Below are 19,212 nucleotides of genomic sequence, written 5' to 3'. Positions count from 1 at the left end.
ACAAAAATGCAATTTGTAAAATTAAAGAAAATAATGAGAAAAGTATTAATGAATGCTATGTACAATATATACAACTAAATACAGGAAGATTCTACTTTATGTAGGAAAATTCAGATCTGTAGCTAGGTGGGCTATGTGACCTACCAATACAAAAAGCAGGATTTGTACTAATTATTTGTATTATTATTGTAATTACTGTGTAACTATAAAATAGGTAATGAACTGAAGCTATTTCTCTACTGAAACTGTTTTAAAGATAACATAAAAGTAGTTAAATGCATTAGGGATGAAGCAAAAGAAAACAGCGAGAAATCAAGTCAATTTTGCCAGTCAAATGTCAAACTTCCTAGACTGTTGCGCTAAAAAGCCATCTATTTAAAAGTCAGAATTTCCGCAATATTTTCTAGTAAACCATACTCTATTCTTAATTTAGGGCAAAATGGTGTCACTTCATGCATCGTTCACCAGCATTGATCTATGTCTTGGTGGTCAAAATTTGTATCTTGACCACATATTGTTTGCCAATAGATCTGCGGTCACATTCGATTTAATTTTGTTTTACCAGTCTATCTTATTGATACAATTTACAATGCGTATATTATAATGCTATATCGAAGTGATCATATTCATTAATTTCTTCACTGTTATTGAAATAACGAAAATATGGTTCTAATGTCATGTGGTTTTTTTTTACTACTCTTTGTTGAATCAAAAACCACTGGAAGCTTTCCATGTTTAAAAAGTTCCAGGTTAAAATTTTCTTAAAATTTGTATCAAAGATAATTCTGAAAATTTTCTAAGATTAGAAGAAAAAAATCTCTTTAAAATTTTTCATAAGCTCTTCTTCCGTAAGATTTTATCTTGATAGAACTACAGAAGCTATGCTTGAGATTCAGTTACAGTCATTTTTTTCGTGGATGAGGAGAGGTATGCAGTCTGTCAATAACTTCAGCCTCTTCTGTGAAATTTTACAACTTCTGTTGTCATGAGTGAAGAACTTCAAATTATTGCTAATGTGCTTCAAATTATAGCCGGTTAATGTGCTTACTGTTAAATAAATATTTTCAAGAATCACCACAGATATTTTCACTTTCATTCATCAAGTAAATCCTGTGAGTCACAGAATAGTGACAGTTCAGTTAATTGTGGACTTTCGCAGCTTTTCACTCTAAAATGACATTTACAGGAGAATTCAAATGAAATCGTAAATTTTAAAAGAAATCCCGTCAGTTCTTATTATGGTAGGTAGTATAAACCTTATAAAATGTAATAAATAAATAAAAAATTACAAATACATAAATAAAAATTTTAAAAAATAAATAAATCTGAAAGCTTTCAGATATTATATTACGCCCATAGTGGCATTTCTTTACCGTTTTATGTGTAACCTTTACCTTTATTTATTAAATATCATGTTCCTCGCACTTAAACCATAAAATTCAATTCAACAACAATATCGTAAAAATAATTTGAAAAGAGGGTATCTTAAGAATTTCCCATACACAGTCTCGCGCGCTGGACACATTTTTTTTTTTTTTTTTTTCCGTACAGTATTGCCATTGCTCTCTTTGAAATCGTTGAGTCAGTTAATAAAAAATTCGTTAGAGCATTACAAAGTATGAAATAGATAATAAAACAAATTCAAAATTGCAAATTTGGGTTTCCAGATGCCCATATTCGAGTCGAGGACTACGTTATTCAAAATTTGATGATGTGTCTATGTACCATTGTACTTTCACAGTGTGTGAAACATTCATGCAGATTCTTCATTATTTAAATTTTTTTTTAATATAATTCAGAGCTCTAATATGTAGTGGCAACAATTTGAAAAGTGAAACGATGTTTATAGTGAACCAACGCAACGTGCCAAAACGAAATTAATAGCCGGTCTGGGCAGAGTGCTTCTTTGAGCTAAAAATGGGAAAATCTTGGATTAGAGTCTTCACTTCTGCAAAAATATCTTTAACATTTTCAAAAAGTTTTAAAAAAATTTGATTAAAAATTATAAATTAAAAAATATAATAATAATAGTAATCTACTATTTCTATTCAGTTCAGAGATCGGCACCCTTTTCAGAAGTCTACGGCTTTTACTTCCATACATCTCTCTGTCTCTTGGGCTTTCGTAAGTAGGTTCATGAAAATCTGTAATAAAGCAGAATAGCTTAAATTGATAAGAAAGGAATCTCTGTAAGAGAAATAGATAAAACGTTGCAAGTTTGCTGGTAAGAGCATTTCTTATTTGTATAAGCAATTAGCACTTATAAGCAACTCGTATTGGAGGGGAAAGCACAATGACAATTGCATTATTCTTGTAAAATTAAGTGAATAAGAAGTAAAATAAGAATATCTGAAAATATGTAGAAGTCCTATATCTTGAATTTCATTATAGAGGCAAAAATATGAGTTGTAGAATACACAGATGCAGTAAAAGTAAAAAATTAGTACATGAAAGCTTGTGAATTAAAGCCTTAAAGTGGATGAAGGATTCTATATTATTTTTGGTTTCTTCCTGTTCTGTCAACTCTTCGTTTTTAGAAGGTGCAGATACTGCTGCATCGCATGATTTTTTTTTTTTTTTTTTTTTTTTTTTCCACATTACCTTTGTTACTGGGAGATTTTGTCGCTGTTGAGACACATTTTTAGTCTTAGGTAAACTTTTACTTTTTTCATTAAAATAACTGCTAGTTTTGTTTCTAGGTCTCCTGGGACAGTGTTTCAGCGATTTTACCGCTCGACCGCTGGTGTATTTCAGTCAGAGAACCGTTTTTAAATTTAACTGTTAAGAATAATAAAACATTTTCAAAGAATATTTTATGGAAAAATCAAAACATTTCATTGATTGAAGAAGTAATAAAATTCCATGGAGATGACACTCTCCCAAGAGAAATTACGGATTTGGACACTACGTACCAATTTTTTAAATATTTATGGACGTAAGAGATCATAAGTAACATTTATGAAGACAGCAAACGATATGTTATTCAAAAGAATCCAAGTAAGCCTTTGACTATATCAGAGAATGAAATAAATCAATATTTGGGTATTTACATTTATGCATCTCTAGTTCACCTGCCAAACTACAGAGCATACTGGTCAGAAGAGCTTGGATTTGATCAAATTAAAGAAACAATGAAGAAATCTGAAAAAATAAAAATAATAATAAAAAAATCTAATGAATTTACAAAAAGCGCAGTGCAGGGAGAAAGTTATGCCACATACGCATGACGTCATGTGGGTGACAGCATTAGTTCCTGGCGTTTATTTACTTTCGTTGCATCAACAGTTTGATTTGATTTGTGTTGTTAATTTGCTATTATACCTAGGCGGAAGTGGCAAATTGTGCTATAGCGTTGTGTCAGAATTATACACGTTAATACGTTTTTTGGCGGAAAACACTCTTTACAACCAGATAAAATAACTATTTTTTAATGAATTTATGTAGTTTTCATACATAACTGTGATGTAATTTTACATTTATTTTTCATTTTAATGCTATTTTACATTTAAATTGAAAAAATTTCTCATTTTAAATCATTTTTTATCATAATCTTCATTTTGTGGATGAGACTTACATCGTAGTGAGATATTTAAACTCAGTGTCATGTTTAACAAAACTGAGTACCTGAATGATTAGTTAATAAATTCGCATATCCAACTTCATTCACATGTTTCGGTTACTTTCTTTACATCCCAAACGTAATTCTATGTATTGAAGCAGCGTCTGGGTTAAGCTTTGCGAACTAAGTAAACTGATACATGCCTCACTGTGAGGAAAGAACAATTTCTCGACCACACTATGATGCAAACATCGAATGAGTGAGTGACATATTTCCTTCAGTGTTATTTAACTGATGCATACAGGTTTGTGTGGTGTAATTTAATTGATATAACTTACACATGCTTGAACCTGAAGAAAAACAAATCTGTGTATAATGCTAGAATACAAATAGCGAAAGAGTAAGTAAAATATTCTGTTCAGTGTTATTTAACTGCTGCATATGTTTTAATTTTGATTCCATATAACTTGTTTTTAATTATAAGAGAAAGAAAAATAATTCAATATTGAACACATATTTCGAGTATAACAAAAGTATTTTAAGAAATAACCTGATAAAAATACATTAGTAATTAAAAATATTTAATTTGTGTACAGACTGAATTGAAATTAAGATGTGGTGGTGTATTTAATTATGGCAAAGCACACTAGGGCTATCTGCGTAATAGGTGTGATGCCTTCGTGGAAGACTTTCTCAGGGAAACTGGCTCGTATACACGTTACACATGAGGAAAACCACGAAAACGCCCATGCAGCCAGCCCGTTCGCGGGATTCGGACGGAACTACCAGTGTTCAGCGACTTTACCGCTCGGCCGCTGGTGGGCCGAAACTAAGATGTAGGGCAAGTTTATTATTATTATTATTGTGCGTATATATGTAAGAAAATGTATTTTAATTGTTCCATTTTTAATGTATGGAAGGAAGAATAGGATGCCAATATCGAAGATTATTTACTGTAGCAAATAATCACGTCAGGATAAATGTTATATAGAAATCTTGGGAGTGTAAGGGATTATAAGAGTACTTTTAGATTATACTGAAAATATATGCACTTCTGCTAAAATCTGAAGTGAATCAGTATGAAGTGACTTTTCACTTTAAAAAGAATGCGATAAGTATACTATTTAAAAGTATAATGACGGATATTAAGAAATTTGTAGAATTTTATAATATTTAAATATGAATTTGTTAAGTCAAATCTTTTTATATAGATTTTTGGTTGAGATATGTAATTTAAACTGAAAAACACGATCATATATTTCTCATGGAATGTCAAAGTTCATTTGTATTAAAAAAAGTGCATGAGCAATGAAAATAAATAGAATAATACTTTTTGATTATGTTTTTACCATGGTCTTAGCAGTTATGCCATCATGTGTTCTGTTCAACAAGATTTATTTAGTGCAAACAATACTACGAAAAAATATTGAAAAATACCTTGTTTTACAATATTTATTTCCCTTAATTAACTTAAATATCGTTTTTCATTTTCTAATGCTTTCCTTTACGAAAAGAATTTAATGTTTACAATTATTTTCAGCATTCGTACGAATTCTGTGCATGAAATAAACATTTTCTTTAACAAAATACTTAATCGGAAAGTATATACCCGGTATTTCCGGTGTATCTACCACATATAAAATGATCATTTTGCTTTAGTTTACATTTCTTCCATTACCAAAATCATGTAGCAGACGCGTCGGACGATGCGTCTTGTCTCCCGGGTGACGTCACTACCAGCAACCAATGGCACGCTTTTTCCGCTCCTGGCCTAACCTTAGTATATTAAAGAACCTTGAGTGAAAACAGATACTGCTGAAAACTTCGAGCAGATTGAAAAAAGCAGTACTACGATAAGCAGAAATATTACACTTTTACATCAATCTTCTATTACATTTAAAAAACCACTCAGAACGAATCTCTTCCTTCCCCATGCTGCTATACATAGGGTGCGATCATCAATGACTCAACGAAGGAATGCACTTCCAACTGAGTCCACTTCACGCTCAGAAGCAGATCCCTTCTCACATCATCGTGGTTGGGATTTTTGCGAAGTTCGGTGAGTGAACTCGCTAATCATACTATAGAAATGATCCTATGAAGTATGATCTTAACTTGCAACCTGAAATAAAAATATATCCTAAACTTTATTTCATATACATAGTGGTGAGCATGGCTGTCAATAGCAGTTCTTATCAAAGAATCTCTAAGGAGAGATTACAGATTCTTTGGTACCTATTACATTTATCATAATCTTTCATATAGCGTTGCATAAACAGCTTTAACATAGATAAAAGCACCGTTCAGGATCAGATGAATATTAATATAGAGAAATCCAGAAAGATAATTTTATTTGAGTACATATCTAAAGTTTTAAATATTTTGCTTTTGAACAACATGAAATCAAGCCGAAGATGATGCACTGGGACTAGTGTAAACTAAGGGAACCAAAAGAAAATATTCATAACTGTGTCGTTATTACTCGTACCTCAGGCTCGAAAGAGGTAAAATATAGCTAATACGTAACGAAAACAATTTGACGTGATTAAAATGCATCACAGAACTTTCAAGTTTGCTCTTAAGTTATATATTATTAGAATAATTGAATCAAGAAATTGAATGTTTTGTTAAATCTCTAAAATGAGAACGAAAATGTTGTCCTTATAAACTGATGTTCGAGTTTGTGTGGGGAGTGGGGGAATCTATTACTAATTTTTGAATATAAAAATATCATAAGCGTCTGAAAATTTAATAGAAACTAAAATTTATGCAACCATAAAGAACATAATGGAATTAATCTTTTATGAACAAACTAGCCATTGTTAATGCCACCCTTTTCGTTTGTAACTCCTACTTGATTTTGGGGGTAGGCCGTATCCGTACCCTGAGCCTACTTTATCGGTATACGGCCTTAAAATCATCTCCTAAAAAGGAATCCAACCTACTACATAAAAATGGAAGACCTATGCACTGAAGCCAAGAAGTTTAGAATGCGTGGGGATGCCCTCTGTGCAGTCCAAATGAAGCCAGAAAAGGGGGAAAGCATGGCCTTTGTAGTGGTGGCTTTAGAACAAGGAGGTTAGAACAAGGAACCTCCTTGCTTTAGAAAGATTGACGTTCTCTAACCACACCCAATTTCGCTCTTAGCATCAAGAAGGTTAGAATTCTGACCTCCTTGACGTGGCTACTGTGCCGCAATCTATTGTCGATGTCTTTAAGCTCATATCGTAAGCTGTTCGATAAGTGAAAATTAAGTTAATTTTCTGCATATGCGAATTGAAGCATAATCTTAACTGCTTCGAAGGCTATAAAAGCATTTTTTCTGAACTGCTGATGTTCAGTATATCCACAAAGTTTCAAAGTAGTTTCTGCTTCCTTGATCTTATTAGCAATATCTGGCGTAATCTGAATGAAGTTAAAGAAGGTTCTGGAATATTTAAAAATTTCCTGCTCATTCTCTTTCTGGAGTAAGGTTTTTTTTAAGAGCGGCGCTGTACGCTGAGTTGTTACTATTTTCTGAAGTTTCTTTAAATACGTTAGAATTAAATGCTGAGCAGTTTTCTTTACTAGTAATGGGAGTTCTAGTAATGGGAGTAGACTTCTTTACTAGTTTTTCTAGTTTGTTTGTTTTTTTTAAATTTTTTTAAAAATTTTTTTAATTTTTTTTGTGTGTGTGTTGTTGTTGTTGTTGTTGTTGTTGTTTGACTTCTGTATTAGTAATGGGAAGTTTAGGTTCTTGTTATTTAAGCTTTTGAAATCTTCTTTTATGACTTGGGTGACCGAGTTACGAACTTCTGCGATTTTCTTTGCAGAAATAACAGCTGGGAGAATCTTCAGATTTTAAATTGCATGTATTGGAGCGATGATTTCATGAACATTTGCAACAAACTTCTTTTTTTAAACAATTCATTTGAGAATGTCCGGCTTGGCATTTAAGGCACTGGATTGGTCTGCCAGTTTTTGGTGTGTATTTCTCCATTGTAATAGTAAAATTAAAGATATTGTTCAATTTATGGATAGCTTCACCTTCAGGGGTTCTTTTTAGTTCAATGAAATAAATAGGAAGTCTGATATAAGAGTCATCTTGCATTTTTGTGAATTGTTTAACTTTTAGGATGGGGAAGTTTCTTCTTAGTAGATTGTCATGTATGGCTTATTCAGAAATGCTATGAGGCATAGCTTTTAAGATTACTTTTACTGTAGATTAAGAATTTATTTGATCAGTCTGAAATTCAATATTGGATTTCTGCAGAAATTTAATTCCATTTTGATGATCTTCAAGAATATTAGTAATTAAACGAACATTTCTACCCATCACCTGTGTTTCATAATTAGATTTTAAGATTTGTGATTGTAAAACTTAGTGTGTTTGTTCTAAATGTCAAAATGCACTGGCACATATTCTTGAGTGCCTGGAGTTATCTCTTGAGGACCTTTACAAGTCTCCTAAACTTGTTTTCGATTTTCTGAAGATGAATGGACTCGTGGACCTCGTCCAGTACATTCCTGGACATGGAGATTAGTAACAACAAAACTTGGTGCAGGTCCAGCCAGTCAACATCTTGCGTTATGACGATGGGTGGGATTTTGTCATTATAATTAGAAGAATTTTCTGAATTAATTTTATTTTCATTAATTTCTGAATTAATTTTTGAATAATTTAATTTCTGAATTAATTTTATTTTCATTAATTTTATTTTCAATTAATTTTATTTTTATTTTCATTATCTTTCTGTTAAATTCTGCTCAAATTTGTTAATTTCCTCTATTTCTTATCTTTGTTTAATTTTTTTTGTGGGGGGAGGGGGGTTACTTGTCTTTTAGGAGTTTGCCAGTTTTCGTTTCAATAACCTCTTCTGAATAATTAGAATAAATATCAGCTTTAAGGGGTGAAGTAATTTGTCTTTCTCGGAGTCGTAGCTAGGGTTTTTAGCGCTCAGGGACAACTGACGATTTCGTGCCCCCTACTGCTTGCCAAGGATGGAAAACATTTAATTCTAAAATGTCGTAGCATCAGTTTGGCGCCCCTTGTATTCTGCGCCCGGGGACAGATGCCCCCCTTGGCCCCCTCTAGCTACGCCCCTGGTCTTTCTAATTTCAAGTGCTGCATGATGGTACTAACGTTTTCTTCGGTAGAGATAGTTCCTGCTTTAGATAATTCGTTCAATTTGGCAAGACGTTCTCTAGATTTCTGATTAATTTCTGTTAGGATTTGAATTTTTAATTCTTGATTTTTGTCAATTTGGCCTGCAATTAGGTTTGGGAAGATATTTTTGTATATTTCCATTCCTGAGTTTTGGGGGGGGGGTTAGTCTTATCCTTCCTGATACGTTTAACCGATTTGAATATAGCTTAAATTTGGAGTCTCTTTTATAAAGCCTTTCGCTTTAAATTTACCACTCTGCTTGGATGATTGAGGAATAATCTGAATTGTCATCCACTTCGTTGTCGTCGCTATCACGTCAAAACTTGTCTGGTGTTTTTTGGCCGCGATGGGAGAACGAGCAAAACGTATACTTACAAAATACGAGATGCATCGTTACACGACGCAAGCAATCTGAGAATGTGGGTGGGGGTGGGCACCTTCAGTTGCATGCGCCTAGTTTGGCATTTTCAAAATGAACTCATGGGCAACTACTTAACACGGGACCGTTTAGAAGAACTTTAAGCATGCTATCGATCAACTCTGTTGTCTCTTCGGGATTCAGCCCAAAAGTGTTAATTTTGCTTAATGTATAAATGTATCTGGAATTAGCTTTCAGTATCATTTTGGTATTGGGTAGGGTATGGTATATTTAATTACGGCAAAGCCTCGAGGACTATTTGCCTAGGCGGAGGGAGGATGCCTTCATGGAGGACTTTCTAAGGGACACTGGCTCGTATACACATTACACATGGGGAAAACCACGAAAACGCCCATGCAGCCAGCCTGTTCATAGGATTCGAACCTCGGACCGAACTACCAGTGTTCAGCGACTTCACGCTCGACCACTGGTGGGCTCGTATCATTCTGGATTGTGGTAACAAAACAACTGCATGTTAAAAAAGCATAATAAAGATACATTAACTGCGCCCACTAGAATAAGCTCTGTATAATATTGTTCCATAATTTTTGGGTTTTAATTTCCAAGTAATTGATTTACTTGGTGTTTTAATTTCCTTGCTTTTTAATTAATGATTAATTCTAATTTAAATATTATTAATTATATAAATATTATTGTTTTTTCATCTCTTCCAAGCATATTTTCTTTGCGCGAGGTTTGTTATTTCATATTACATCAGTGGTATATATGTATTAGACTTCTTTTCAGGACAGTGATTGCACTGAAATCTTTATAATATTAATAATGATGAACTTTAATGAGTAGCATTATACTTTTTCATTTTAATAAGATTTAAGAAAATTATAAAAACATATGAAGATGGTCAATTAGTAGGTTACCTTATTATGGGTTCGTTTCCATCTGCTTTTGTTGTTACATATACTCATTTGTCTGACAGTGACATCAGCTCAAGCCCACGAAATTCCTTGTGGCAAGGAGCACAAGATAACAGTCTTGAGCACCTTACAGGTGACAGTGCTATTTAGCTCAGTATATTGATGGAGAGTACTCGGGAGGATGAGTCCGAAGGTCTACCATACCACTCCCCTCTCACCAAATTACACAAGAGGACTTTCAAATTGGCCACATATTTAGAGTGCTGCTATCGCACCAGCACTATACATTTACAAACATCCATGCCTTATTCTGGATTTAAACCCAGGCCCTTCAGCACGGCAGTCCGCGACGCGAAGGTTGGGCGGCTTGCTTCTGTCTACTAGAGTGTGGCACAGTGATATTTAATTTTGAAAACATTGTTTTGAAATTTACTTCTAGGCTTCAGCAGAGCTTAAATTGTTCTGGTGCCCACTGGAGCCCGGCTCCGGTACTTCTTAGTTTTGGGAACATATTCTAATTCTAGCCGGAGCGTACCGGAACAAGAAGGCTCTGGTACTAAACAAGAAGGCTCTGGTACTTTTTTAATGTAAGGGAACATCTTTCCTTTCCTTTTCCCACTATTGCAGTGTGTAGCTTGCAGATAGCAAGCTGTATACTGGCTGTCATGAATTAATAAGTACACTGCAGGTATAGCAAATGCATGAGTGTGTCCGGAGGACAGGATGCAAAGTGTAAAGGAAGAATTATTTCAGTAGAAATTTTATCTATAAAATTATATAAAAAAATCGCTTATTAAATTTTAATTTATCGCTTTACATTTTAGTTATTTAATTACTTTAATCCTTTATTATTTTAATAAATAATAATATTTTAATAAATAATAATAAAGTTGCTTAGATTGCATCTGTATCTTCTAAACTTGACCCTAAGGTCCAGCAGCGTTTTCTTTCTGTAGATGTTTCTGCTCACATCATTCCTCTTGAATGATGCAAAGAAAACCGGCAGCTTCATTTCTTTTCCATCAATTTTCTTGGTAAACTGCGTCACGTTTTACACAGGGAATCCATCTTTGACCAGCTCAGCCTTGATCACTTCCACAGGCGAGTCGTCAGGCAGACCACGAATAACCACGGTGTTTCTTTCTTTGGGTGAAAGGTGCTAAATTGCACTTCATCTTTCATTAGCACAGCTAGTACTCTGTCTCTTTGATCAGCTGTGTTGAAAATCAGAGTGATTTTTATCGTTAGTCAAAACACCAACATAATCCATGACACCAAATTTGTTGAATTGTCCTGGTAAATCGCTCCATTTCACATCCGGTCTTGGGCAGAAAATCGGAGGAAGTCGTTCCCTTTTATGATCAGTCTTAGCGTTAGAAACGAGCATAAGATCTTTATCAGCTTTCTCGGAATTATCAGCACAGTCCATGGCCACTGGATCAGGAACTGTAGCGAGAGCTTCAACACTATTCGACGGTACTACTTTGGGAACCTCGGTAGCAGCGGGAGTCTTCGTAGGCAGCGGCGTAGCTAGAGTTTCAGCGCCCGGGGACAACTGAAGAACTTGCGCCCCTTTCTATGTGCCAAGAAGGGAAAACATTTCATTAAAAAATTTTGTAGCATCAATTTGTCGCCCCTTGGATGCTGCGCCAGGGGACAGATGCCCCATTTTGCCCCACCCTAGCTACGCCACTGTTCGTAGGGGGTTTCAACGGTTCCTTAACAGGAGCATCGAAAATCTTAGCAGTCTTCGTTGGCGTTTGCCACTCATCATCTGTAGATTTATCTGATATGAGAAACTGCTTTCTCTTAACTTTGAGCATTGATAACAATTTACCAAATATTACTGGAAGTTTACTCCAAGACAACTGAGCAAAGAATAGAACTCTGTTAACCAAAGGCGGGAATTCAGAATATGTGACAAGCGCCTTACTACAGATTATCTTTCAATTAACTTTAAAGTGGCTGTGCTTATGTACCCATAGAATGGCTTTTATAAGCTATGTTCAACTAGTTTCTAAGAAATGATCAGAATATAAGCGTTTAGCAAGTTCCATGGAGATAACACGGAGGAAAGTGAAATTTAAATAACTGTCTCTTAACCGAAATTTACCGAAATATTTAGTTTCGTATCATCTACCACAAGAATCTCATTTATTATGATTTAAACGTAATCTTAATGCGCTTACCGTGTGCATATTCAACTTTCCTTTTGTACAAATTAAAATCTTTCTCTCTACTTAATACTTAATACTTCTACAGTAGAAATGGAAGCATCCTTTAATCTAAAACTACGTATGCCTGCCTAATCGTACGTTTAAAAAAAAATAAAAAGTTCGCATAGTCAGATTAATTCAGTAGCTATATTTTACAAATCTACCCCTCAGAGAATTATTTCGCGACTACTGTAAATTAGGTTTCTGAGGCGTAATTCGGCAGTAGAGAAATATGCAAATTAGGCGATAACGATAATAAAAGTTAGATGTCACAAACTGCGGGATGATTCCAAATAATTTTCCCGTGTTTTATTATTTCCTGACTTCTTAAATGGATTTGCAAGTAAATATAATTTAATTCTTTTGTTAATAGGATTGCAACTAAGCTCAGTTATTCATATTGTAACTTGAGCAACTAAATATCAAGTAAAAAGAAATAAAACAAATTATCATAATTTTTTTAATGAGCTCCTCCCGTAATTCCGTAAAATTAAGAAATTCAAAAATGCATTATAGTTATCAGAACTTTCAAACAAGATTTCTGCAGGATATCTAAATGAATTTACACTCATTGTTGAATTTGCCAGGTTCTGAAACTGGATTGCACCATTTGAATTTTTGTGTATGTGTTTTATTTTTTATTCAAATGAAATACTAGATCGGCTCTAAGTTTTCAAGTTCTTTTTCCAAAAGCTTTAGGCACTGCTCTGAATTCAAAGTAATTCTAAATTCTTTCTTCTGTGTCCGAAAGATATGTTCATGCTCTGGATTTATTTCTCCGCATAACATCTCTGTGTTTTAAGAAGGATAAATTCTAGTTAAATATAAGGAGTTATAAAATTGGCAAAGAAACAAACTTGTGTTTGATATAGATTCAGTCAATGGATTTCGAAGGAAACCGGGTACAGCTAGCTCCCTTTTCACCAGGAGCATGACTAAATCTAGCCACGCACAACACTGTTGCTTTGCGAATTTTATGTTTTACCGTGGCTTGTTTTTCTTCTGTTTTGTAAGAAGTCAGATTCAAACATTTACTATTCCTTTTTATCACGTGAATGATTAGTTTAGCACCAACTCTAATATCTTGTCAAATTCTCTTCTTATCATTTTAATCCAAGCAGCTCTATCAAAGGTGACAAAACACTATAGAGAGTACGCAGTATCCGCCAGAGAATCGGTGCTAGATCTTCTTTATAACACTTTATTCTAAGTAGCTCCATGACAAAGCATAAAATTTGGACATTTGTTTTGGCATATTTATTCATTCTCGTTAATTTTATTTGCATAACAAGTTAGTCTATTGACTCGTAGATTGCGATTGAAAATCTTACATGAAGTCATCTCGCTCCTTCGGCACAGTACAGGTAGCCCTTTTGTGCTGCTTTCCCATAATTACACATATTCCTGCCGAAGATAGCTCGAACTTATTTAATGAAACTTAACTTCAGTAAGTGGACTGTAATATTAACAATAACAAATTTATTTTAACAAAAACAACATTATTGAATACTACATAGGTAACTATAAGCACACGCGTGTGCTTATAGTTACCTATGTAACTGAGCTAAAAGGCGAGCAACCATATGCTCTTACATCAAGTCAAAAATCATACATAATAATAAGGCAAAAACGAAATAAGTTTAGGGTTACACTAAAGCCAAACTCTGCTTGGCGTAAAACTATGCTGCCAAGGAATACTCTTTCAGACACCGAACATCCCGCCCGGCGTTGAAATATTAATTTCAATACAGTAAGTAAAATTCAAAAAAGTAATAAATGTTCATACAATACAAAATGATACAATGTAAATTAATGCACAAATTATAATACATGTAATTACAACGTGAAAAGAACAAATATGATAGATTACAATTCAAACCTTCAAATAAACATGAAAAATTCGAACATTATTTCTCAATTGGCAGTAAATGCATAAATGTATTTTCTAAACCGTATCATGATGGAAAAGAGTTCCTCTTGCATCATTCCACCTTTACATAATATGTCGTTCAATGAACAATCGTTAGTAGTTTTGGCACTCGCGTCGAACACGACGCGTAACTTTGTTGTTTTACTATCAGGTTTCAGCACGCCATGATGAGGAAGAAAATATCCTCCTTCAGTTTCAGAATAGTCTTCCATCTTTTCCATATGATTTAACGATTCATATTTCCTTAAAAATGAAACATAAAGTTCTTTCATTACAGAATCACTTGACAAACGTTTCCACAATTGATTCAGTCTTTTTTCAGCGATTTCCTTTGAATCCCCTAATTGTATGTTTTCACCAATATCTGGCTTGAACGGCATTTTAACCACATATCTTCCATCCGCATGTCGGTAAAATGAGTTTTCAAAAAGTTCATTGCAGTAATTTAATTCTGAATTAACTGTAGATTTAGTTTCATTTACTTCTTCAACTTCCCAGAATGATTTTACTAAGTTATTTAACGAATTAATATCTGTTGACAAAAAACAATAATTTAAGTCATAATTTTTTACATTTGGAATTCTAATGCTTCCAGAAACTAAAAAGCCGAAGCAGCTGTTTTGAAGATATTGGTATTGGTATTATTCAATTATGGCAAAGCACACGAGGGCTATCTACCTAAAGGGAGGGATGCGTTCGTGGAGGACTTTCTAAGGGAAACTGGCTCATATACACGTTACACATGGGGAAAACCACGAAAACGCCCATGCAGCCAGCCCGTTCGCGGGATTCGAACCTCGGACCGAACTACCAGTGTTCAGCGTCTTTACCTCTCGGCCGCTGGTGGACAACAGCTGTTTTGAAGAAGTAACTCATTATCTTCTAAACGTATTTTATCTGTGTTTTTTTTAATTTAAAAAAAATAATTCCGCTCCTAATAATAAATCTACCTTTTTTGCTTTGAAAAATTCGTCATCAGCTAACTTTATTCCTTTCGGAATATTTAATTTCGAAATATCAATAGATTTCGATGGTGTCATGTCAGTTATTCTGGGAACAACTAATAACTCTATTTCCCATTCATTTTCCTTTCCTAAGTTCGATAAACGCGTCTTTATTTGCGATTTAACACTGAAAGTAGTGTTGCCTATTCCACTAACTGGAATAAATGCTCGTTCTTTTTTTATTCCTAATGAGTTCATAACACCTACAGTACAAAAATTAGAAGTCGAAGCTGAATCAAGCACGGCTCTAAAAGGAATTCGTTCATCGTAAACATCGCGAAGGTAAACAATCGCTGTATTTATTAACACAAATTTAGATTTATTTGCAGCTGCCATCAAAGTTGTGGGGGGGGAGAGGAACAGTCCTCTTTTCCATTCACTGACGAAAGGTTCAAGGTCAATTCTTTTTCTTTCGATGATTCATTTTGTTTTTCGTCATTTTTATGTAACAGCGAATGATGTGTGTCTTTCTTACAGACATAACAAGTGAATTTAGCTTTACACTGCGATGATAACGTGTGATGGAGAAAGGCATTTAATGCATAATTTATATTCCTTAACAAAATCATACGGCTCAGAAACAGAAATGCTCTTAAATTTCGAACAATGATAAATTGGGTGTGGTTCTTTACATATAATACACTTTCGAAAAGGGTTTGTTTTAGTTACCAAGGGTTTTGAATTTCTAGAGCGACTTAATTGATTTGATACTGTAGTACCATAGCTCTGCTTAGAAAAACTAACTTTGTTTATTTCTTCAAGAATGCGAATTTTTTCTTCGAAAAATTCTGAAAGTTCATCAAGTTTGGGAATTTTATTTGATTTTACGTTTAGTTCAAATGCTTTTCTAGATTCGCTATCTAATTTATGCAATAAAATATTTAATATCAAAACATCAGATAAATTATTTCTATCAAATTCTAATACACTTAAAGATCTCAAACATCTTTTAACATTATTTACTAGTGACCGCAACTGAGAAGGTGAGTCATTTATTTTTTCAAAGTTCAACAAATTATTAATAAATTATTAATAAACTACTGCTCTTTTGTTTTCATATCTGCTTTCAAGTGCAGAAAATAGCGACTCAAATGTATCCTGACATGATTCTAACATTTTTGCTTCACCCTTTAGTGATGCTTTCAAATAAAACAGTTTCTCAGTATCATTTAAATCATTATTATTACCAATCAGAGACATAAATTGCACTTTAAATTTTTTTAAATCTTCATATTTACCATAAAACTGAGGAAGAGGTAAATCAGCAGTTTAAAATTTGATTTAGAAACAGTTTTGGTTTCAAATTTATCTTTATTATTTGTTTCACAATTAGAAAGAAAAATTCTAAATCTTACTTCGAACTCTTCGATGCTTTCTTCCAATTCTTGTGCAATGCTTAGATTATCCTTCAAGTCAATTTCCTCTGGCAAATTGGTGTATTCCACTATGAGTTGATTAACCCGAGATTTTAATTCCAACAAAGAATCCAATTTAGTCTTCATAATAACATCATGGTTGAGTTTATTCTCCTCCATCTTATACTCATCAAGGAATTTTATCAAAGCTCCGAGTTTCGTTTTCACTACGCCGCGTTGGCGATTCAATGAAACAATATTAGCAGCCATATTCTTCTCCGGCTACAGAGACCAAACTGTTCCTGCCGAAGATAGCTCGAACTTATTTAATGAAACTTAACTTCAGTAAGTGGACTGTAATATTAACAATAACAAATTTATTTTAACAAAAACAACATTATTGAATACTAGCACACGCATGTGCTTATAGTTACCTATGTAACTCAGCTAAAAAGCGAGCAACCATATGATCTTACATCAAGTCAAAAATCATACATAATAATAAGGCAAAAACGAAATAACTTTAGGGTTACACTAAAGCCAAACTCTGCTTGGCGTAAAACAATGCTTCCAAGCAATACTCTTTCAGACACCGAACAACATAAAAAGAAAGCAAACAGAACTCATTACTAAATTTTCCATATCACCAGAAATGGAAACAAAGAGCTCTTGTAGATTTCCTACATACTTATTGAATTATTTCATAAATCTAATGGGTATGGTTTAATAGCTAAAGAGACGAATCTTAGGTATGATTTAATATTTAAATATCCCTTTGAATATTAAATCACACCGAAGTTCAAAAATATATGTAAAAGCCTTTCCAGCTATATTTCTTATTGTAGTATCATAAACTAGGTTCAAGAAGTAGAATCCATTAAAATATCTCAACAGGAAATAAGAAAAATTGGCTTTATATGATAGCAAACATATGTTTACAAACTTTGTTGGGGACATATGCCCTTTCTACATCATCTGTATTTGTACACAAAACGATTACCCCATTTTAATATTGTTTCTAATCTTACTATATATTCTAATACTACACCATATCTGAAGTATATGGTGTCTTTCATACTTTTCCTTCCAAGACGATATCCATGCAAGGTCTGTCACCTCAGTCTTCATTACTAGCAAATGTGTTTTATGATCTCGCCTTTATATACTTCCCTTTGAAGAACCGCATTTCAAAGGTTTTTATCCAATTACGACAAAGCCCTCGATGGCTATCCGCCTAAGGGGAGAGATGCTTTCGTGGAGGACTTTCTAAGGGGAACTGGCTCTTATACACTTTACGCATGGGGAAAACCAAGAAAACACCCATGCAGCCAGCCCCTTCTCCGGATTCTAACTCGTATTGAACTACTAGTGCTTGGCCGCTGGTAGATCCCGCGTTTCAATGGAACTATTAAGGAATTTTATCAATATATAAATAAAATGCCTGGAAATTAGATCTATACTTCGGACTTTCGTTACCTTTATTTATTTACTTTTTAAAATTTTCCACCCCTGAAGGAAGGGAAATAAAAGCACAATAGAACAGGGGAGAATAGAAACAGAAGTCCTCTACGGATTTTACATCACATTACATACTTTCACTTGCTTTGTTGTTATGGGACTTTTACGGTTCTCCTGAAAAGGATATTCACTGCACTGAAAGTATGTAAACAGCTGTATATCAAAAATACGTTTGTTTGTAAAAGTCTTGGGAATTCAGTTAATATGAACAATAAATATGCAAATTATTGGTGTAAATCTTTGCCCAAAAAATAGGATAGGGCTTATAAAGGAAAAATGTATGAAACATGTAAAGAAAAGGCCTGATTGGGCAGTGGCTAGCGCATTGCGCAACAGCCCCGCAATTCCGGGGTTCGATCCTCCAGCTGAGCAAGGTTGACTCAGCTTTCATCCTGTATGGACATTAGGATTTTTTTTTGGGGGGGGGAAAGCCAGAGAGATGAAAAATATGCAATCACCTTCGCCGGGAATCGAACCACGTCTGAAATTCCGGCTCAGTGTGAAGCACGCTAGGAAAGCGGGAAAAATACCTTATATACTCCCCCTTTTTTAAAGGGCGACTGTGGTTTTTAGGGGACTCAATCGCCAAATCCTGGGTGAGGAGAATCATCATCCAACAACCTTTTAGTTCGGGCGCCAATGTAGAGACATTAGGTAATTTTTTGGAAGCCAGAGAGATGAAAAAATTAGCAACCGCCTTCGTCGGAAATCGAACCACGGACCTCTGAAACACCGGCTCAGTATACTAACCACTACACCACGAAGGCTCGCTAAGAAGGTGAGAGTAATACCTTATAATCCCTTGAGCAAGTTCGGTTGGGGAGTAAACAGCGGGGCTTCTGCGACAAGCTGTCCACGTGTTCAGGGTAGATACTCATGCAGCCCACAGCCTAGAAAGCAGATATAAGGGCATTACAGACCATGTCTCATTGAGGGCTGTTGCACCATTTAGTTTTTTTTTTTTTTGCATAAAAATAAAGTAGATCGCCTGCCAAATGATATCTTTGATATATGTTTATCAGTATCTAAAGCTTTTAAATACAAAAACTATAACTTAAACATGTGAAATTCACTAGATGTAAATTTAATTGCAAGAAATGAACCTATGAAGGCGTTATCTCGTGTTCCCCAGTAAGGAATGCGAATATTAGCCAGTTTACATATGAAAATCCTCCATGAAGTCATTTGTCT

The 19,212-nt window shown here is 34.2% G+C and overlaps 1 non-coding gene across 1 annotated transcript; it reads right to left on the bottom strand.

Moving 5' to 3' along the window:
* Nucleotides 1-5,462: 5,462 nt before the first annotated feature.
* Nucleotides 5,463-5,671, bottom strand: LOC146994195 (small nucleolar RNA U3). The gene has a single exon (XR_015044167.1). It is a non-coding gene; the product is annotated as a small nucleolar RNA U3 (small nucleolar RNA).
* Between the last annotated feature and the right edge of the window lie 13,541 nt (nucleotides 5,672-19,212).

This window comes from Stegodyphus dumicola, chromosome 11 (assembly GCF_044657685.1).
Source record: "Stegodyphus dumicola isolate Sdum_Otavi_A_Nest chromosome 11, ASM4465768v1".
Taxonomy (NCBI): domain Eukaryota; kingdom Metazoa; phylum Arthropoda; class Arachnida; order Araneae; family Eresidae; genus Stegodyphus; species Stegodyphus dumicola.
The sequence above is the reverse complement of the archived record's forward strand: the minus strand, read 5'-3'. Positions and strand labels throughout refer to the sequence as shown.